The sequence below is a fragment of the Pleurodeles waltl genome, chromosome 11, assembly GCF_031143425.1.
Source record: "Pleurodeles waltl isolate 20211129_DDA chromosome 11, aPleWal1.hap1.20221129, whole genome shotgun sequence".
Lineage (NCBI taxonomy): Eukaryota > Metazoa > Chordata > Amphibia > Caudata > Salamandridae > Pleurodeles > Pleurodeles waltl.
This window is the reverse complement of record NC_090450.1, coordinates 956000680-956024166: the sequence shown is the minus strand read 5'-3', so window position 1 is coordinate 956024166 and position 23487 is coordinate 956000680. Positions and strand designations below refer to the sequence as shown.

The 23487-nt window shown below is 47.6% G+C and overlaps 1 long non-coding RNA gene across 1 annotated transcript in view; it reads right to left on the bottom strand.

Moving 5' to 3' along the window:
* Nucleotides 1-23487, bottom strand: part of LOC138265306 (uncharacterized) — a 98532-nt gene that overhangs the window by 40783 nt on the left and 34262 nt on the right. The window contains exon 2 of the long non-coding RNA XR_011199336.1: nt 9992-10093. This is a non-coding gene — a long non-coding RNA (uncharacterized lncRNA). The remainder of the gene's footprint in view (nt 1-9991; nt 10094-23487) is intronic.

Sequence of the window (23487 nt, the reverse complement as noted above, 5' to 3'; positions counted from 1 at the left end):
CAGAGGGCACCTTAGAGGTGCCCCCTGAAAACCCACCAGCTGCTAGTGTACTGGCTCTCTGGTCCTGACCAGTTCAACGACCACAGACACGTTTCTGTCCCCTAAGGTGAGAGCCAGCTCTCTAGGGGCAGAGACAAAAGTCTGCACTGGGCGGGGGAGTTATCACCTCACCCAGGCAGGATGGACATTCCAGGGTGGAGAGCGTCAAAGGCCTAGCTGCCTTTGTCTTCTGACCCAGGTCTGTCCAGATGGTGGGGATGATCGATCCCCCCCCCTCCCGTCCTGACCCCTCTTTTGGTGGCAGCAGAGACAGGAAAATTTGTCTGATTAGGAAGTGTGCCCACTGTAGGAAAGTGCCCCTTTGGCCTGGTTACCCCCCACCTTTTGCCTGATATCTGATGCTAAATTGACTGAGTGTGTGCTGAGATTCTGCTATCCATACCCCAGCACCTGTGTTCTTTCCCTAAACTGTACCATTGCTACCGCAATTGGCACACCCCGGCACACAGCTAAGGGCCAGATGTACAAAGCGTTTTGCATGGTGCAAACAGCGAATTCCCATTTTACGAGACGGTAACTTGGCAAAATGGGAATGCGACTCGCAAATAGGAAGGGGTGTTCCCCTTCCTATTTGCGATTCGCATCGCGATGCAGAATTGCTTTGTGACCACGAACGCAGTCGCAAAGCAATTCGCAGTTAGCACCCATTGCAAGTGCTAACCCATTTGCAAACAGGAAGGGGTCCCCATGGCATTGTGAATGGCTCTGAAAAAATGAAACAAAAAAGTTTCATTTTCTCGAGTGTATTGCAATTCATTTTCCTTTAAGGAAAACAGGCTGCAATACACACAAAAAAACTGCTTTATTTAAAAGCAGTCACAGACATGGTGGTCTGCTGTCTCCAGCAGGCCACCATCCCTGTGAGTGCATCGAATCGCAAGGGGGTCGCAAATTGCGACCCACCTCATTAAAATTAATGAGGTGGGTCTTTGTGACCCCCTTGCGATTTGCAGATGGTGTCAGGGACACCATCCTGCATATGGGATTGCGACTCACAAATTGTGAGTTGCTCAGACTCGCAATTTGCGAGTCGCAAACCCAAACTTTCCTACTTCTGGCCCTAAGTCCCTTGTAAAACGTACCAATGGTACAAAGGGCCCTCTGGTCAGGGAGGGTCTCCAAGGGCTGCAGCATGTATTGTGCCACCCTAAAGTACCTGTCACCAAACACATGCACACTGCCATTACAGATTGTGTGTTTTCTTTCCATCCTGTGTTGCTTCCTGCATCTGTTTGCTGTGTCTCACCATGTGCTTCTTTATTCACCACCTGTCAATGTGCTGCTCTTTCTAGCCAAGTGTTTCCCTGTCCCTCCCATGTTGTGTCCCTGCCCTGTGTTGCTCCTCCCCTCCCCCACCACCTCCATTCCACATTTTGTTTCTACACCCCCACCGGCATTTTCTTTTTCTTTTTAGTTACCGTTCCAACTCGATTTGTTAACAAAATAAAGTATCTGCGTCATTTTGTAGGTACGCACATCTATAAAATGGTGCAGCTATAATTGTTAGAAGTTTTTTTAAAATTCTTCAGCCATGCAGTACAGCATCTTTAAAGAATATTGTCAAAGACAATAGGTGCCAAAGGCATGATCTGTTGGCTTTGCCAATGCTTTTATTTATTGTGAGACAGGCCCTCTGAGTGAGATTGCACCCGCCAGCAGTGATGTTGAGCCAAGGAGCTTATTTTGAATGGACCTAACTCTTTTTAGAGAAGTCTGCTGCATCCAGTAATACTTATCGAAAAGCAAATCCGTGCAGAGACACAATTCCTTCCAAATAAAAAAGGCAATCTCGAGTGAGACCACCTTCCCAGGCTTGTCTTTTGTAACATGCGAGAATAGTCAAGACTAAGCCTTCTTGCTTGTTACAAGACGGCTGTTTTTGAGGTGTGCATGGTGGCGTTAGGGGGCTAAATGGGCCGCAAGAAAAGTGGTGCTTCATGACATGAAGCGCCACTTTAAAAAAAAATCTGGGCCTAAGTGCCGGCCCTCAAAAATAAGTGGCGGTGTCCCGCACCGGAAACCACCGGCTCAAATTAAGCACTGCTTCTGCCATGCTTTTCACTTCGGGGAAACGTGTTTTCATTTAAGAATAAAGTACCCAAATAGGTCAAAAATCCCAGCTATGCAACCGCTGCGGGCCTGGGTGATACATTCTAAAGTAACACAACCACGATGTTGGCAGGTGCATTAATGGCAGCCACTGAAATGCTAAACCACAGCTGACTTAAGCGTGAACCGAGCATAATCGCTCTGGTCACATTGCCAAAGCAGCGAGGAAGGCGAGAGGAGAGAATCAAGCCGAGTCTAGTTTGCTGTAACCAGGCGGGACGGTGCGAGCTCAGGTGAACCCGACTCCAGGCACGACTCGGAGCCAGGCAGCCAGACACAGCCCTGACATCTAAACTCCTAAAGGGGAGAACATTACCCAGCTTAAAAAAAGGTCCACTGACAACTTCATTCCCAGCTGGCAGGCTTCCTATTAAGAAAAGTGCTTGCATTCTTTTTAAGTGCCGATTATTTATTGGCTATCAGTCAATTATTTTATGCTATGTTGTGTTATGTTATTCTGGTCTGTTCGTTTATATTGTTATGTTATGCTATTTTATACCATGTTATGTTATGTTGTTTTGAATAATGTTATGATATGTTCTTGTAGTATGTATTTCTTGTCTGTTATGGCATGCTATGCTGTGCTATATGTTATGTCATATTATGTTGCGTTGTGTTATGTTAAGCTATGCTACGTTATGTTCCATCAAGTTATGTTGAGTACAGTTATGTTGTGTTATGTTATGTTGAGTACAGATATGTTGTGTTATGTTGAGAACAGTTATGTTGTTATGTTGTGTTACGTTTATTGCTGTCAAAACCCCTTTCAGAGGGCCACGGGCAGTGGCAGCTGGAACCCTGAATAACTGGTGTGGCAAGCACGTCAGTTATTTGACCCACTGAGCAGCAATTCCTTTAAGGTCAACGCCAAAGCTCTCAGTCATGGCTCGTTATAAACAGTGTTTACAAGGCAGTGCGAGGTTCTTACAGTGCTGGTCAGTGAGTCATAACTATAACAATAAAAATGTACTTACCTATTGCATGCGCTGGCTCGCTTCCTCTGGCCCTTGTGCTTCCAGTCCATTGCCACTGGTCTGAAGCAGTTCTCCACACCAATCCAGACGTTGTTCTCACGCTGCTGATATTGTTAAGCAGAATGAAAGGAGCACCAGGACTGGCTGGAGCAGGATTCCTCGATGCTCCTTCAGACACTGGGGGCCTGAGCCTGTTCTCCACCGAGCTGTCTATGACAGATGGGTGGAGAGGTTTAAAGTGCGCATGTTAGGCTTCCCATCTCAAGACAGCCGGCCAAAGTGACATGCACACTCTAAAGTGGAGTGAGCACCAGTCCTCTGCTGCCAGTCAACATCAGCGGCCACATGCCCAAACAAGGCTCAGACTTGGAGCAGTGAAAAATAAAATGGTAAGAAATTCATTTTATGACCATTTTATTATTCACATGTGCTGCACTTGCAGCAGGGGGACATTGCTCCTCCACCTTAATGGAGGGGCTGCCCCTGGCCACGGGGCACGCAGGGGCTATTTAGCCCAACCGTGAATGTTGAGGCCTTTTACTCTTGATGTCCTGGGGCCCGACCTACTATGGATTCTGAGCAACTGAGCCAAGTACCCCTCTGTACTTGACTCTCAGTGGTAGCAGTGGTCAAAGAGTCAAGGCTTCCTCAGTGAAGAAGTGTAGATACAGGTCAGTGAAAACTACTCATAACTCAAGGTGCAAACAGAACAAACAATAAATCACTGTCCAGTCAAATACTTGCTTTTATAAGAGAAAAAGTATTTTATTTCTAACTCTACACATGCAAAGGAATACAACATTCCGAAGCAAAAACACAATCTCCTAGAGGTCAGTGCTCTAGTAGTTGTCAAGCAAATCCCTGTCCTACCCTCATTTGTGTAACATGTTCAGGGTTGTTCTGCCATTACTGGTGGCCGTATTGAGGGAATTCTCACTATTAGGCCATACTCAAGAGTTTCCCTTTGACTCTTACAGCAGCACTGTTATCAGTGAGTTATCCATATCTTACCTGCTCTTGCAGCACAGAAGAGTTCAGAGGTGCAGCGAGTGCCCTCTGCGTGAGCACCAGCGAGTCCTGCTGTGCTTGCAGAAGTCGGTTTGGCTGTGGCCCTCCCGGCAGCACTCAGCGGCTCTTTCAGTTGTTAGAACATATCTCAATGACACAGAAAGTTGGCTTTACTCAGCAGGATGAGGGAATCCTTTCTTCATTTCCCAACCGGAGACCAGTGGGGGTGCGAGTTCATCCACAGTGTAATCAGCAATCCTCAATATTCAGTCAGGGGCAGCTCCCTTGCAGTGCAGATCCAACCCACCGAACATAGCCTCAGTCTCTCCTTTGGGCAGCGGCCTGAATCCTGCAGCCTCATTGGTACTGAGTGACCCTCTGGGCATGCGGGGTTGCCATGGTGATGGATAGAATGGATGCAGGCTTCTCTGGAATCAGTGCCACACCAAAACAGTTACGAGTCTTAGCAGTTCTCACAGTAGCGACTTTTGTCAGTAGTCCCCTCTGGTATATTGTGTCACAGCAGCGTAGTGGTACAGACCTGTCCAGTCCTGAACAGTGCTTACCTCATGACTTAATCCACAACAGCCCTCTCCTGGCATACGGGGGTCACTGAGCGGAGAAGGAACATGGACAATGACTGGTTAAGTGCACACCCGAAAACTCACACTTCGCACAGTAGGGCTCCCCATTGGGCCTTGCTTCCTCCAACACTCTCCCCTTCCTCACAGGCAACACTGGTCTTAGCAAGCAGGCAGGAACTGGTGCACCAGGCTCCAGGAAAGCGGGTCTTGGTTTTCCTGTGTGCTGTTCTCTCACTCACCAGGGAGACTGCATGCTTTTGCCCCCACTTCTAGTCCCAGACAGAACTCTTGCAGAGCTTCCCCTTCTCACATAGCCCATCTGGCTGCTTGGCAGATGACAAAATTTGGGGTCTCAACCTCCCTTTCTTATAGTCCATTTGCACACATCAAGATGTACTTTTGAGTCTGTTTTTGAAGCTTTATGTTGGGTTTCTGCTTCCTTTGAAGTAGACACCTCTTTTTCTTCTTTCCTCATGAGTGGCTGCCTGTCACAGCAGGCAAGAATCTGAAGCTGATTCTTTCACAACACAATTCATGAGAGTGACCAAAGTTCACATCTGTATGACAGTATGGGAAAGTGCCACTGTTGGCATGGTTACCCCTCCACATTTTGCCCAGTGTTGATGCCAACCTTGATTGAAAGTGGGCTAGGACCCTGCTAACCAGGCCCCAGAGTTCTTTCCCTAAAACGGTACCTTTGTTTCCACAATTGGCACAACCCTGGCACACAGTAAGTCCCTTGTAAAAGGTACCCATGGTACCAAGGGCCCTGTGGCCAGGGAAGGTCTCTCCTGGGCTGTAGCATGTATTATGCCACCCTAGGGGACCCCCCACCAAGCACATACATGCTGCCTTGCAGCTTGTGCGTGCTGGCGAGGAGAAAAAGACAAAGTCACCTCACTCCGAATGCGTGAGTCCTGAACCCTGTGCACCCGACACCCACGGCCCGTGTCCAGGTGGTCCACCCAGCAAGAGAGGGTCCCCAGGCAATTGCGAGCAAGTGCCCACCCTGGGTTGACCTCTACACCCCTCCACGACAACGCCTGAAGAAGGAATCCCGAGGACCCAGCTCCTCTGGGAACATTGGGGGCAGCCTCAATGAAGAGGACATCCTTTTAGCAAGGATGGCCAAAAGGTTAGCTTTGGAGCAACAACTCCTGACTGCAGAAAGGGAGAGAGCAGAAATGGGCTTAGCACCCATTAATGGTGGCAGCAATGTAAATAGGGTCAGAGAGAATACTGATATCCTGAAAATCCCAAAATGGATTGTCTCAAAATATGAAGAAGGTGATGATATCACCAAGTGGTTCACAGCTTTTGAGAGGGCTTGTACAACTTGAAAGTTAAACAGATATTACTGGGGAGCGCTCCTTTGGGAACTGTTCACTGGTAAGTGTAGGGATAGACTCCTCACACTTTCTGGTAAAGATGCAGAATCATATGACCACATGAATGCTACCCTGATTGAGGGCTTTAGATTCTGTACAGAGGAGTATAGAATTAGTTTCAGGGGGCTCACAAAACCTCAAGCCAGACCTGGGTTGATTTTGTTGACTACTCAGTGAAAACACTGGATGGTTGGATAACTGGCACTGGAGTGCATGACTATGATGGCCTTTATAATTAGTTTAGGAAGGAACACCTTTTAAGTAACAGCTTCAATGATAAGTTGCATCAACATCTGGTAGACCTAGGTACAATGTCTCCCCAAGAATTGGAAAAGAAGGCAGACCATTGGGTCAAGACTAGGGTGACGAAGACTTCCACAGGGGGTGACCAAAAGAAAGGGGTCACAAAGCCTCCCCAGGGGAAGGGCGGTGAGACATCTAAGGACAAAAACAAAGAGTCTTCACAAGGGCCCGAAAACCTGCTCAGGAGGGTGGGCCCCAAGCCTCTTCACAGTCCACAAATGGGTACAAGGGTAAAAACGTTGATCCTAAGAAGGCCTGGTGTCACAACTGTAAATAGCATGGACACCAAACTGGAGACATGGCCTGTCCCAAGACAAATCCCACTAGCACTCTTCCAGTTAGTACTAGAACAGCCAGTATCCAGCTGGAATCAACAGTGTGCCCCGAGCAAATCAGGGTTCACACTGAAGCTACACTAGACTCTGAGGGAGGGGTGGATATAGTCAGACTAGCTGCCTAGCCGCCTAACATGCAAAAATACAGACAGCAGCTCTTAATCAATGGGACAAAGGTAGAAGCCCTGAGGGATACAGGTGCCAGTGTCACCATGGTGACAGAGAAACTGGTTTCCCCAGGACAGTATTTGGCTGGACAAACATATCCAGTTACCAATGCTGACAATGTGACTAAAGTCCATCCCTTGGCTATGGAGACTTCAGAATGGGGAGGGGTTACTGGCTTGAAACAGGTAGTGGTCTCTTCTGCAATCACAGTGGAATGTTTGCTAGAGAATGATCTGGAGTCCTCAGCATGGGCTGAGGTAGAGCTCAAAACCCATGCAGCCATGCTGGGAATCCCTGAACTGGTGTGTGTAAAAACCAGAGCACAGAGCAGAACACAGGGTGAAAAAGAAGTGTTGGAGCCTGGAATAATGGCCCAACCTTCCAAGAGAAAGGGTAAGAGGACTGAGGGACCAGCCTCTGAACAGCAAAAGAAACCAGACCTCTCTTCCCAGGAAGATGTCTTATCTCCTGAGGTAACTGAATCCATGGAGCAGGAGCCTTATCAGGTAGAGCTCTTGGGCCCAGGGGGACCCACAATGGAACAGCTGTGCCAGGGACAAAAGATGTGTCCCACTCTTGAAGACCATGACACAATGCAATGGTGTGATTTTCCAGGAGCAGCAGTATGAGCAGCCTGGGCCCTCCCAAAGCTATGCCCAGCCTCCATGAAGGCACCTAAAGGGCTGTGAGTCACCAGTCCAGGATCAGAGTTAATGGCGGCCCAGAGTGGGGCCTCCAGCAAAGCAGTCACAGCCTAGGGGAGATTGAGGGCCGCTGCGCCTGTTAGGTGCCCCCGGTGCCAGCCTCCGCATGCAGAGCAAAGGCTGGACCAACCAGGGCCCCCATCTGCCTGCAGTCACACTTCTATGTCCTCAGCCCTCTGAGAGTTGGGCCTCTAGCGGGGGGAGGGGAAACAAAGTGCTGAACTAATGAGGCCTCACAGCAAGGGGGAGAGGGCTGCAGGCCCCAACCTTGTCTAAGAGGCCCGAACGGCAGGCCGTGCATCTCCGCAGGCTGTGGGTTCAAAGCCTCACTTGTAGCTCCCTCTGGGGGGGGGGGGGGCAGGACGTAATGATGTGCCCCCTCAGCAGCCCTTCAGCACTGACTCGGCCCGGGACCAAAGAGCAGGCACCGCACTGGCAGCACAGGAAGAGGTTTTCCACCTCTGCAGCCCATAGAGGACCGGAACCTGGAGATGGAGGTCAGCCTCCACCAGAAGGGCTTCCAGAGGACTAGGATGGAGCCACCACATTTAGTGGAGGGCTTGGGGCGGTGATGCAGTTAGATGACGGAGGAGGTCCATTGAGCTTCTTCATGGTGCGTCCGCCATTTGGCCACCAAATCACAATTTGGGATTCATACATACCACAATTAATTTTGTGGTCTGAACAGCCTGATTCTTCGAATCGGGCTGTTTGTGTCAGCAAAACTGCTTTGTACTTCTGGCCCTCATTTCCCATTCTATAATACTGAAGAACTGGGCTTTAATCCAGATTTTGACACTTAACTAAAATCAGGTAATTCTGGGCAACTAACTTTAACACTTTGTGCTTCAAAATTTGTATTTCTGTAAAGTTTAAGAATGTGTGGTGTAAAACACAACTTTCTGGTAGAGACTACGAATTGCATATTCATCAACTTTTGAATATTCCCCCGGTGTCAGACTGGATCCGGAAACTTTTTGAGCAGTACATTTGCAGGCTAAAATTACAGCTAGCGGCTCTGCACTGACACCATTCTACCCCGGAAATGACATGCAGGTCCATATAGGCATTACTCTTGCATGCTGACGTCAGGTCCTTTCTTTCTACATCTCCAGACGCGGATCAAGAGTGCTCTTCGTGTCTCTCTGAGATGTTACCTCAACAATTTTCTTCAGTGTGCAAGGAATGTAACCTCAAACACTATAGGTTTCAAGGTCAGTAGGGACTGTCAAAAGCAAATGTCTGTGACGGATCCCCATCAGGTGGTCCTAAGCAGGGACAGGGGCAGTGCCACCCTTCTCGATCTCCCTCCCAAAGTCATATGAATTCAGAGCGGATCCTGTAACTGGTTCTAGCACAACCCAAGTTTCTGCCCTACCTCGCCAAACACAACAGTTCCATAGTTCCTTTTGCAGATTGGTCGAGACATCCCTTACGATCTTTCAGCCTTGGTCCTGGATTTCATAGAGGTTGACTCTGACGCAGCTGGGACTGATAGACTCCTGCATCCTGCTAGTCAAGCATGCTAGATAGCATATGTGGGCTCTGCAGTGGGATCTGAAGTCCCAGTGGGCCCAGCATCAAGGAGACCTCTCCGTTTAGATTTCAGAGAAGACTGCATGTTTGAGTGGGGGCAGACCGCTCTCCCTTCCCCACCCAGCACTGACAGTGGTGACCAATGCATTGTTTCTGTTTTGGGACAGCCATCTGGGAGAGGTGGAGATCAGAGGCCTCTGATCTCTGGCAGAATCCCGGTTCCATATCAATCCTCTAAAGCTAAGGGACATCTGTTTGGTGCTGACAGCCTTCCTTCCATCCATCAAGGGGAAACTGGTACAGGTGCTCATGAACAATACCGCCGCCATGTGGTACTGCAAAAAATAGGGCAGTGTGGGGTCACAAACACTGTGCCAGGAGGCCTTGCTCCTCTATAAATGGCGGTGCCGCCACTGTTGCACCCCTGGCCAACATCTCCCTTCACTGTCTCATCTGTACTTTGTTGTCCTGCCCCCAGTGCTTTTCCAATATGTGCATCCCTTGTATTTCCCCTGAGCTTTAATGGGGTGCCATACTAAAGTTCCCTTTGGGCCCCTGTGGTCAAATCTTGTTTGACTTAATAACCCCCAAACTGCAAAGTCTCCTGACCCCCTAGTAAAAAGGCCCCAGGACCCCAGAGTGATGGTCTACCTATTCCAGTTAGCTTTGTGGAAGTCCAGTGAGATCTCACAAGATCCTGCAGGACTACAGCCCAGTCACATGACTGGCAGTAATTTTGTGGATAAGCTGGTATAAATACCTGCCCCACCCCCATACACATGCTTGACTTCATCTCTTAGCCTTGAGAAGACTTCTATTTACCTGAGTCAGCGCTCCCCAGCCTCCAGATCTCGACCTGCGGTTGTTTGTCCCTTCCCAGTGCCCAATCCTGTGCTCTTCTTCGGGGGCTCAGCAGAAAGGCACCTGTAAGAAAGAAAGACAGAGATGTGTATGGATGACACAAAACTGAGCAAAAACCTCAAGGTCAGTGATTTTAACTAAGGCATACCAGGAACGCGTAAAGGCAGAGTTGCTTATACTCCAGACCAAGGAGATATCGACTTCTGTACATAATTCTTAAAAGATCTGGGCCTAGATACACCCTTCCAGATTGTGACAGAAAACAACCTCGACTTCACGGAGAGACTACAAAACAAGGTGGATGATATTTTTCTACAGATGCAGCACGTTTTGAGGATGAATGGACCGATTTAAATTCATTGACTACTAAACACAGTTGCAGTCTTTGGAACTTGTGAGACACTGAGACATTGTTGCCATTCACGATTGAGCTGTTATACTTCTCATAGTACGATACACAGAAAACACATTGCTTAAACTCTTCAGAGGGGCTACATGTTAAAGGCATTTGAGCAAATCATGTAATATGAGTGTTAAAAAAGGAGAAAGGGGGTTGTCAGCTCTCTACTGACCTCTAACATTTGTTACTTGTAGATTATCAATGTGCCACGTACACAGGAAGCTGTGCATGCCACCCAGACCACACCCTGATCGTGCATGTTTGCGGAGAACAAGATACCAGGGGGTTCCTTCTTTCTTTCTCTCTCCTTCCTAACCTCCTTCCCCATTGGGACTGCTGCCAGCGCGTGTTTGTTAATGTGCTGAGGGCAGTGCTGAGAGAAGACTTACATCACTCCTGCAGAGTTTTGGCAGGTGAGTAGCAAGTCTAACAGCCACAGCATTTTTATGGTGGTGAACCACCTGGAAGGATCATTGAATGCGTAGGAAGGCGAGCTCAGCTGCCCAGCAGATCTTGAAAGGCAGTTGCACCCGCAGGTGGTGCAAGATCTCTTCTGCAAATAGAACCTTGGCCTGATCTGTTCGCCACCATCTAGAATGCACTGTGTCAGCAATTCTGTGCAGTGGGGTTTCCAGGGCGCCTCTCGCTCGAAGACAAATTCTGCCTTGAGTTGAACTCTGGACTCTGGTATGCCTTTTCCTCCTCTACCACTCCTGTCCTAAGTCATCAAGAAGATCAGGACTGGCTAAGCCCAAGTCATTCTAGCAGCTCTAGATTGGGCATGAGAGTGTGGTACCCAGAACTCATGGGCTTGAGCCCATGCCCTTTGATCAGTCTGCCCCTCCGGGAGGGCCTGCTATCACAGCAGCAGGGCAGGGTTCTCTGCCTGGGCCTTCCTAACTTCCATCTTCATGCTTGTAATTTGAGTGGCGACAACTGACCACCTTTGACCTTCCTCCAAAGATTGTTGATGTCATCTTGGCAGCCAGGTGTCCCTTGATGAAGACTATATATGCCTGTCGCTGGGACAGATTTGTGGTTTGGTGCGGCACAAGCCAGAATGAATCCCTCCAGGCTAAGTTATTTGAAGTTCTCTATTTTGTTCTGTCTTTTGCCTGGCAAGGCTTTGATTTGAACACAGTTAAGGGTTATCTTTTGGGCTTCTTACAGTTGCCAGATCAGCCCCCGTTATTTGTCACAGGTTGTGATGTAATTTTTGAAAGAGCTGCAAGACATGGTTCCTCCTTCTCCCTTTGTAATGCCTCAATGAAGCGGCAGCTCCTTCATTAAGGTGGAGGAGCATCACCCCATTGCTCTCTCAGCAGTGAAAACAGGAAAAATAAAATGATAATAACACAAGTTATTCTCATTATATTTTTCCTTGCTAAGTCGAGTCCAGGGTAGGGTGGGCCAGTCATCCTAATGACAGCAGCTACAGCAGGGGAAGGAATGGTGGCACTGCTGCAAGTACGCATGTCAGTTTGGCCGCCGTCTTAGTACGGCTAAACTGACATGCTCACCTAGATCTCTCCACCGAGCTGTGGCGCACAGCTGGGTGGAGACCAAGCAAAGGCTCTCAGGGCCTGACTGAGCATCAAACCAGACTGCTCAGGCCAATCACAGTGCTCCTCTCATGCTGGTAAATAGCATTATCAACATCAGAGCAATATGTGGATTGGCACTGGAGACTGGGAACCTTGCTCTGGACTACCGGGAGATGAGAGAAGAGGTGCAGAAGAGCACCAAGGTAGCAGCCGGCAGGTAAGTGGTTTTTGTTTTTTTTCTCCCCCAGGCTGCCTTCCTCTTCCCCCGGTACTGCCCACCACTTTTTGTCACTGCGGCTGCCACTGCCTCAATGGGACCTTAATCTTCTTATGTGCACTCTGTTCAAGCTACTTCACAGCTGTCCTTTGCGGATTTGGCATGTGAGTGAGCTTCAGGCTTTTTGTGTCACTCCACCGAACACTACCTTCTTCCCAGACAAACTGATTCTTTGGTCTCGGACATCCTTCCTGCTGAAAGTTGTGATGCTATTCCACATCGGTCAGGTCATCACCCTGCCTCCATTCTATGCTCTGCCTCACTCATATGAGGAATAGGAGAGACTCCCTCACTTGGAACTCAAAAGAGCCCTGAGCTTCTTCATAGATCATACCAAAGAACACTGGGTGGACATCCAGCTCTTTGTGGGGTTCTCTAGAGCGTGTTTGCATGATGTGGATTGACAATGTTTGCCAGTACTATATATAACCTTACTGTGCTATGAAAAAACACTTATTAGCAATATGTGAAAGTCAATTTCAACTGAAAACAAAGTGTATGGCACGAGAAATAATAAGTCACTGTGATATTATTGCAGTGTGCTGCACACAATAATATTCAACTGGCTTGATTTGTTTTTTGATCCAGCTTTAAATGTGTTCCCATCACATCCCAACATTAAAAGGCACTGTGCCTCATTTCTACGTTCACTTGGAGATAATTTATTCATTCCATCGTTAACCACCTAGGCTAAGTTAAGAAATCATTTTCACCAGTATATAATGTGGTGAATAACCAGAAAATGAGGGTCTCAATTTCTCAAAATAATCTCAAATCCTGTTTACGATAAGAATGGAAGAGCTCCCCCTCGGTGGAAGGGGTCTGTACAATTTAAAATGGTTTGCTCAATTAATAAAATCAGTCATGCAGGATCTAAAAGTACCATCTAATTGCAAACCCTCAGATGTTCAAAATAAAGTGCAGAGTGGGACAGGGTGGTTTGATGCTAACTGCAAAACAAAAAGAAGGTTGGTAAATATGACATGCTATACGGTAAAGAGAGACCAAAGCAAATCTTTACTAAAGGAGCTTAAGGAGGCTAAAAGAAAATATAGCTTGTTGCAAAAACACAACAAATTAGAATATTTCAAATCAAACTGGGCCGAAATGAACAATGCCATCCATGAAGGCAACGCAACAAAATTCTGGGGCCTGGTGAATTCCGAGATAATTACTTCTCTGGATCACCTCAACGCTCAGGTTAGCAAATAACAGTGGGTTGCAGAGTTTTTTGGTAAGTGAAAATATCCAGAGCAGGTGGCCAGAATGGATTACCTGCAGTGTTATTTAAGGCCAATGGTCTTTGGTGGGCAAATTGGCTTTGCCCTTTCGATAAATGGGTGGCCACTGCACATGGGGTGCCCGATTCATGGATAGCGCAATCATTAAATGATGCACAAAAAAGGAGAGGGATACATACCATGAAATTATACATCAATATCATTGCTAGATTTACCTTTTAAGATCTATCCAAAGTCTATTATTTTACAGCTAGAAAAATTTGATTTTTCTTCAGGACCTATTCCCAGAGAAGAAGGCGCCTTCGGCCCAAATATTCAAGAATGGAACATTGTATGGTCCTCTGCATGGCAGCAATAATATCTGTGAAGCTAGTGGGAAAATTAGGATGGATCGTGGATTTCAAGGCGGCCTTCGATCTGGTCAATAGAAAGCTGCTTCAAACATCCCCCAGGGCCTTCTTACAATGATTCAGCAGTTTCACTGTATTCAGATTCCTGTATATAGCAGTCTGCAGCAAGGAATGTGCATTATTAGCTCCTTTGCAATTTACTCTATTTATCTCCAATCTACCTAAAATGCTGTCCAAGACGAATTCTTTTTCTCCTACAATGGCATGTGCTGTGCTTAATGCATGTGGCCAACTTAATCCTAATGGACTATACGCCACTAGGATTCCAACAGATTCTTAACACTTTGGGAGACTAACTACTGTAGGTCTAGTAGCTTACTTGTAAATGTCGGCGAAACTAAGACTGATTTTATCTTCGTGACCTAAGAACATTGATTGGTATTTAAATAATATACCTCTAGAAAGTACAGCTCCTTAAAAATCTAGAGCTACAACTTGCCAACAACTTAAATGATTATTCATTTTGAGATTCAAAAAAACCTCAATTATGACCATAACTAATGCCCTTAAAAGTTTTAACTCATGATTTGGAGGTCTATTCATTGAACCTTTAAAGAAGGTAATAAGGGAGAAACTAATCTCCCAGGCACTATACAGAGCCGAATTGCTATCTACGGATAGTAGGGTGAGCTGGCTGAAGTTGGAGAGCCTGGTTTTAAAGAGATTATTCAATGTCCTGGAGAATGCAATAATACAGGCACAAGGAATTGAAATTGAGTTACATGCTTGAGACTTGAGAGTACATTACTGTGCTCTGCACTTTTCATTCTAACATATAAAGTCCCTTGACAGCCACAAACTTTCAACTCAGTCAATACAGGAACTAGAGCCATGTACTGGCAATAGTTTAATTTGTATTCGTAATTTTACAATATCACTTAGTGTGGCTATTAATAGGTTGGTAGGTAACATCTCCACTGCCATCTTTAAGGGGACATTAAATTACAAAGTTTGAGTTTTAAGTCTAGAGAGGAAGAAGCATTACCTGACCCACTATGGAGGACAGCTGTCTTAAAAGCAAGGATTAGACTAAATAAATATTTGTGGCAAAGGACATAACTGCAGTACAACATATTCTCCTTGACTGCCTGTTGTTTTTGGAGGAGAGAAAAAGTTAATCCGACCAACTTTTAAGAGATTTGATTTCAGTAGGCATAGAGAAGCTCTAGTTATTTTATTTAGAACATGTCCATGCTTATCTCTAGATTTATTGGGCTCATTCAAGGAGTCTTTCACAGTCCCACAATTAAACAAGTTATACAGTCGTACAATGGGCTGGGATGATTAAAATGTTAGATATATTAGCATATACAGGAATGATAAGGCAAATTAAAATTTAAAATTTGATAATGACAAGATTTCTTAGTTATTTATGAGGGTGTATATTTCTAACGTTTTTAAAATGTATGTATTTATAGCAATATTTGGGGGAAACTGTTTTGTAATTCAACAAGCTATTTCTTAGAAATAAATGTATTATTCATTTAAATGTAAACTGTAGAAAGGATTCTACCAATTACACCCGTGAGAGTATGTATGTGAAACTAAATGTAACTAAATGTATCTACAGAAATGTTAAAATTAAAATAAAAAGTTGTTTGTTTGCAGGCAGAGTATTGTAAACTATGTATAATAAATGTAATCGAATAATTAACAGTGTTTTTTTCAAAAAATAGTTGCTCCTTGATACAATGATCTGCAAGATAAGTTCCTATTTAAGTATGAGCAACACACTGAAAAAAACACGACAAGGTTTCAAGATTTCTGGGAGAGCTGTAGCACCTCTCACACCCCTATTTCCAGCGTTGCTGGTTAATACTATAATCCTAAAAATGTACACCTGAAATGCATAAAAACAAATGAACAATAAACCAAGGCTCGCCCAAAGCCTACTGCTTGCCTTAAACATAATGGTAACCTTTAGTCTTTGCTGAGGTCTGAATCTGGGCCTAACAGTAGCCCTATGCCTAGCCTAAGCCTAATGGTATCTATTAAACAACCACAACATTGTGCCCCGAGCATGAGACTGGCACTAAATGTACGCCTAATGCTAACCTGAAGCTGAAACCTAACCCTGTCTCTGAAACAAAAACTAAAATAATCCTAAAATGAAATTTAACACTGTGCCCTGGCCTCCAAAGTAATGCTAACCATACGCTCTGAATTAATCTAAAGTTAATCCTAAACCCACGCCTAGTACTGAATCTAAATCTAAAACAAATTCTAATAACACATTTAACTAGAGGAGCCAAGATGGCGACCGAGTCGAATGCCTAACAAGGAGCTCGGACCCGAAGAAATAATCCTGCAGGGCACTCCCGAAAAGGGAGACTGATCTCTGGCAGTGTACACCCGGTCCCCGGGTGGCATACGGATCCGCGGGGCTGCTCGAGCCCGCATGGGAGCCGGAGCCGATCGAGGTGCCGGAGCGGAGGCACAGCCATGGAGCCGCGAAATGGCGGCGCCCTGGAGGCCTGAGCCTCAGTCGAAAGAAAAGAACACCCCAGAGCGGTGGAGGTAAGGGGCCAGGGGCCCTTGGGGTGAGGGGGACCTCGGGGTTGAGGCCCCAGCACCGGGGCGGCCTCTCCCCTCACTGCTGCGTCTCCCCTCCTCCCCCCCTCTTCCCTTTAGTCAGCCACACGGAGCGGCGAGAGCCGGCGGACTGCACCGCAAGGGGCGGACCGCCCCAACAAACCAAACACAAAGGGGGCACGGCGGGATGATGGTGATGCGTCCGGGCACTGCAGTCGGCCCGGACGCGAGGAAATTTTAAAGGAACCACACAGGGGGCAAAAAACAGAGCCTCGTGGACGCTCACCCGAGCCAAGGGTGAAGCACCCAAACGCAGTGTGGGACAGGCCTCCCCACCACGGGAGGCTGGCAAACAACTGCTTCCCCTCCTCCACCAAGGGTCGCGGGGACAACAGGGCGAAAAGAAGGCAATGGGCGCAACACTGTAAACTGATACAAAACAGCCGAGGGGGGCAGCCAACTAGGAGGCTATCCCTCTCCCCTTCCCCCTCCTCCCCCCTGCACAATCGCCCTCGTCAGATTTTCCTGCGCTGCACGGGCTGGGGCCTGCAGACACGCACGGGGGAGATATCGGTGGAGGAATAGTGCGGACACCAGGATCACCCTGAACCCCCCCCTCCGGGGGCTCAGCGCAGGGTAGACACTCTGAAGGGGCACCTGCACTCACCCCGGGACCGGAACGCCCAACTAGCAGCACCAAGATCCCCCCCAACAGCTATACTTGACCCAGCACAAGCCCCTACAGATAGAATAGACAAAGAGGGACCAGAAGCAGGACATAGGGGCCTCAACAAGGCATACCACGTCGTAAGGAGGATTGGAGCTCCTGGGGCGCTTCGTCACTCTGGAAACGCATAATCTAACTGTTTCTAACTGGCTGCGGGAATTACATAAGAGGAAAAACAATGGCCGGGAAATCCAAGTCAGCAAAAAAATCAAGAACGAACCGCACCCGGCCCGTCGCTCAATGACCAGCAGCAAATCCTAACCTTGCAATCACTGGAGAGTACACTCCAATCCCACTCTGTACAGTTTGAAAAAGTGCTACAGGCAATCATGGACACTAAATCCTCACTAGAACTAAAAATAGACACAGTATCACAAGATCTAAACCTACTCAGAGTGGATCATCGGAACTTGACAGAGAGGGTGAAAACAACCAAGGATACCCTGAGCAAGACGAGCCCCATGGTCTCGGACAACCAGAAACAAATCCAGCGCCTGGACGCAGAGGTGAAGATCCTATGGAGGCGCACCGAAGAAGCAGAAAGCAGATCCCGGCACTATAATATTCGCTTTGTGGGGTTCCCTGAGCACCCACCAGAACAGAACTCTGAACTAACCATAGAGCAGTGGCTAATTGAAGAAGTACTGAGCGGGTCCCCTTCGAAGTTCTTCTCTGTCGAACGAGCGTACAGAATACCGGGTAGACCGCCACTACCGGGTCAACCTCCCAGACCATTAATAGTGAGGCTCCTGAATTATAGAGACCGAGACCTGATACTGCAGCAATTTCGCAGCAAAGGCCCATTCCGGCAGGAGGGATCAGTGGTCCATGCTTACCCAGGCTTCACTTAAGAAGTACAGAAACAATGGAACTCCTACATGAAAATTAAACAACGGCTCCGGGAACACAACATTAAATATGCTCTTCTCTTCCCTGCCAAATTAAGGGTGATCACAGAAGAACGTATCCATATGTTCACATCCCCCGAAGATGCCTGGACCTGGATGCATGCCAAAGGCATAGCACTGTCTAATGAAGGAGCGAATGAAGAGGAGGAATGGATGCCCTCCACATCGAGAAAACACAATAAGAGACGCCACAAGGGATAGCCCACGGAGAGACAAGCAGCAGAGGAAAGAGCAAAAGTGCTAAAAGAAACTCCGTTACTAATGCAGAACTCTTTTGAGACACTCAGGGCGGGCCCCTCGGCGGGCTCGGATTCGGAATCGGCCAGCTCGGACTCCACGATTACAGATGCGCTCCGGGGCCCGGAGGTTACCCCTAGAACTGCAGATGAACTGTAAATGATAATAACACACCGGATACCTCAGTCCCGACAGGGCAGCGAGCGACTGGGGTACAGAAGAAACCGCAACAGGAATCGAATCGCCAGCCGTGTTGGCTATAAAGAGTATCTTTTGAAAGATTAATCCTCGACCGCTGTGTTCGTTGATCAATTACTACGGGCAAACAAAAGGGGGGTGACTAACACGACACAACACAACATATCAGGAGTGCCCACACTTATATATGCACATACCCGCAGACCAGGTCTGAGGAAGGATGTGAGCTCCGCACAAGGGCCACATCTGATATCAAAATGGCTCCCCCACAGGTATTCGAACGGATACAGACCTCACCACATAGTAGTACGGGGTGTTTCACTAAGTGTTAGTAGTTGGATAAGGGAAATAGTTAGAATGGGGGGGTTTGGGGAGCTAAAGGGTTTGTTATAGGTCACCTCAGAGAACAGGAAACACCATTGTGGATGTCAGTCTTAAATACACACCTGGCGAAACGGGGGGGAGTCCAGAAGGAAGCCACACTCTGTAAAGTGCAAGATGGAGATAGACCATACAGTGACACATGTCTGGGCACACGACTGTACGTGCACACCAATATGAAATAATTACGTGGAATGTGAGGGGCATGGGCACACCGGGCAAAAGGGCGCAGGTGCACGCGCATCTCAGATGCCAGAGAGTTTACGTAGCTATCCTACAAGAAACACACTTACTGGAACCTGAGCTGCAGGAAATCCGTGGGAAATGGGGCGGGCAGATAATAGGCACAGCTTACTCAGCGTTTGCTAGGGGGGGTACTGATATGGATAGCAGGCGGAGTCCCGTTTACACGAACCTCATATAAAGTAGACCCAGGCGGCAGATATGTAATAGTGGAGGGACAACTAGAAGGGAGGCATTTAGCGCTCATAGGGATTTACGCCCCCAACAATGCACTGGTGGCTTTTCTGGAGATACTCACCCCGGCACTACTAGTAAACCCTGCAGCCCCGGCCATATGGGGAGGTGATTTTAATAGCTTACCGAATGTAGCGCTGGATAGATCAAGCCCCCCCAAGAAAGGTATAACAAATAGAAGCGCTAAGAGCCCCCTGCAGGTATGGGCAGAAGATATGAGACTCTATGACGTATGTCGCACGCAACACCCCCAACAGAGAGAATACTCATTCTACTCAATACCCCACGGAGTGCATACTAGAATAGACATAGGGCCTGATTCTAACTTTGGAGGACGGTGTTAAACCGTCCCAAAAGTGGCGGATATACCACCTACCGTATTACGAGTCCATTATATCCTATGGAACTCGTAATACGGTAGGTGGTATATCCGCCACTTTTGGGACGGTTTAACACCGTCCTCCAAAGTTAGAATCAGGCCCATAATCTGGGGTTCCGCAGATACATGCACATTGTCGAGTGAGTCAGAGTACCTGGCTAAAACACTATCGGATCATTCACCGCTCAAAATGATATTAAAATGGGGCCGAACTCGATCAGTGATCCCCACATGGCGTTTACAGCCAGAAGCACTCCAAGATCAGGCATACGCAGAGGGACTGGACACGGCGCTGAGGCAATACTGGGAAACCAACACAGACTCCGCGAGCACAAGGGCAGCAGAGTGGGAGGCACATAAGGTGGTAATCAGGGGTTACTGCATGTCGTCCACTTAGGGGGTTAGGCGCACTTTACACTCGGAGATCAGTAATTTAGAGAAGGAATTGAGAGCGCTGGAAACAGCGGTGGCACGGAAGGAGGCACCCTACACCGTATTGCAAGAGGCGCGCTCAAAATATAAAGAAGCAGATACTCGCCTCCGTAGGCACGACCACAAATATTATTTGATGCGGCAGCAGTCGGAGGGAGACAGGTCAGGCAGGCTGCTGGCAAGGCTCCTCAAGGGAGACCGACAACAATCTCCAATAGGGGCCATAAAACTAGACAACGGAGAGATGGCCTCCACACAAAAGGAGATAAATGGGGCGTTCAGGGAATACTACGCGAACCTCTACGCCAAGCGAGCAGCCTGTACGCCTACACAGCTCACCGCATTTCTGGCAGGATCCCAATTGGCACAATTGTCTCAGGGAGACACTGAGAAATTGGAGGCCTCGTTGAGTGTAGCAGAATTAAACGTAACAATAGCACAGAGGCCCAGGAATAAGGCACCGGGAATAGACGGCCTCCCACTAGAATATTACGCAAAATATTCAAATTATTTAAAGCCTCACCTGCTGAAAGTGTATGAGGAAGCCTGGAACCACAAGGCGTTGCCCCCCACACAGAGAAGCCATGATAGCGGTCCTACCCAAGAAGTGACGGGACATTATGGACGTTAAATCCTATAGACCACTATCACTCTTAAACACTGACTGTAAAATCCTGGGCAAAGTATTGGCTAATGGGCTAGCGCCCGTTATCCACACGTTGATACATGACGACCAAAATGGCTTCATCCCTAAATGCAACACTTTTCTAAATATCCGTAGATTACTGGGAGTGATGGGGGGCACTCCACCGGGGGCGCTTGAAGAAATGGTGCTCTCACTGGACATTGAGAAGGCATTCGACACGCTGGGGTGGTACTTCTTGTTCGCCACCATGCAGAAAATGGGAATAGGCCCCAAATATATACAATGGGTGCAGACACTATACTCCAAACCACAAGGACACGTGAAAACGGGGAGAGTTGTATCTGACAGCATCCCGATTGCCAGAGGCACCAGACAGGGGTGCCACCTGTCCCCCTTGCTATTCGCAATAGCGATAGAACCACTGGCGACCCGCCTGCGGATGATGGAGGACAGCTGGGGCATACTCAGGAATGAGGCGAAACATATAATATCTTTATATGCAGATGATGCCTTAACATACTTGCGAAAGGGAACCGAGACGATTCCGCTGGTAATTTCACTTTTGACTGAATTTGGGGTGTTATCTGGTCTAGTAGTGAACTGGGGAAAATCGTGCGTGTTCCCCTTGTCTCCACAGCCACTATCAAATAGAGGTACATCCCTGACTGGGCAATTTAAATGGTGTTTCGATTGATTCAAATACCTGGGGGTACAAATATATCACAGATCAGAGGACCTTAGAGATGGAAACTTGGGGAGAGCACTAGCCTCCATAAAAGGGTCGCTACGTTTCTGGTGTAAACTACCGCTATCACTGATGGGTAGAGTGGCGATAGCAAACATGCTGATACTACCTAGGCTACTATACTACTTTGCGGCACTGCCGCTTTTGATCCCTAGGAGTTACTTCCGCGACCTGAACGTGGCCCTGTTGCAACTCATATGGGCGGGGCAGACCGCGTGTTCCACTTTCCACACTGCAGCGCCCAGTGACTGAGGGCGGTCTGGGCGCCCCTAATTTTGAACCTTACTACGCGGCTGCACAGCTACAGTGGATACTGAGCTGGATACATAGGCCCCCACTGGCTGAATCGGCATGGGTACTGACGTACTTGTGCGGCGCACCCTTGGTTGCTTGGCTGGCCACCAGGACTCCGAAGGATGTGTCCGACAAACCACTCATGCTAGTGGCGCATGCATGCTGGAAGAGATATATTCAAAATGGCCGCAGCGCGCTCCCCTACTTGCCTCTCATACAGCTGAGCGTACTTCCTGGCTGGGAAAGAGGAGAAAGAAAACGCTCGCTAGCGGCCAGGACGGAGGCGGGCATAGAGACGATAGGTGACTGCTTTGAAGAAGGGAAATTAATGTATTTCGAACAGATACGGGATCTCTCCTCAGTAAATCCTGGGCAGTTCGTGACATATTATGCCATATGCCACTCCATCAAGACGATGTGGCTAGCAGGGTACCAAGAACCTGCGATCTCCTTAGCATTACACCACATGCTACAATACGACAGCCAGTCGAAAGTAGTGTTGAACCTATACAGAACTCTGAACAAATACCCCGCACCCAACCTAGAAAATACTGGGATATGGTGGAACGATGTCCTCCCAACCCCGATTTCGCAAGAGGAATGGCCAAACGTGCTACACCACACACAAGAGGTATCGAGAAACCCCAGGTTTCGCTACACGCAATTTAATTATACACATCAAGCATATCTCTCACCAGCCAGGGTTAAATGAATGCTCCCCAGCTCTGACCCAACCTCCCCAAGATGTCAGGCCCCGCTAGCACACTTTTACCATATGGTTTGGGAATGTGCGCAGGTGCACAGGGAATGGAGTTGGATAGCGGAGAAGGTGTCGGAGCTGACGGGGTTGGTGCTCACAGCAGACCCTAAATCCTGCTTGCTGGGCCTAGGACAGAGAGACAAGAAACATAAGCATTTACATAAATTCACAGACCTAGCATACGTAATGTATAAAAGACTGATAGCAATGAACTGGAAATCGGCCTCTGCTCCGGATCTGAAAACATGGCACAACATGACACGGAGATGGGCTAGCGCAGAATTAATGGTAGCGAGGTCTGGGAAACCCTAATAAGTAGATTGGAAGCCAAAAGTGACGAGAAACCACCATGAACCGAAACAAATGGTGACCCTAAGACAAACACTTTTTTACCTAACAGATCCCTACACTACGAATAGGTCTGACGAGTCAAACACTTTGGCCAATGGTCACCCCCTCGCCCACCTCCTTCACCAGAAAAGACCCACAGTGAATACCCAGTGCGGTTCTAGGGCCCCACACAGGAACACAAGATTACAGAACCCAAACACCACTGATTGCACTAAACTGGGCTTCCCCCCTCCATAGTAAAAACCACAAGACACAACAAATGGACACTATTAACCCAGGACACAAGCTTATTAAACACACATGGTAAGAGGGATCATGTAGGAACTACACTTGAAATTCCTTAAAGTAATATGACGAGACCTCAGTTAAGCTTTTATTGTTAATTTGTGTGATAATAGTGTAATAGATCTAATATATCCTGAAACTGTAAGCACTGGAAATGTATCTAAAGTTAAAATGCAATAAAAATATTTAAAAATAAAAACATATTTAACTAAAGGGGAGCAATAGGTTATTTC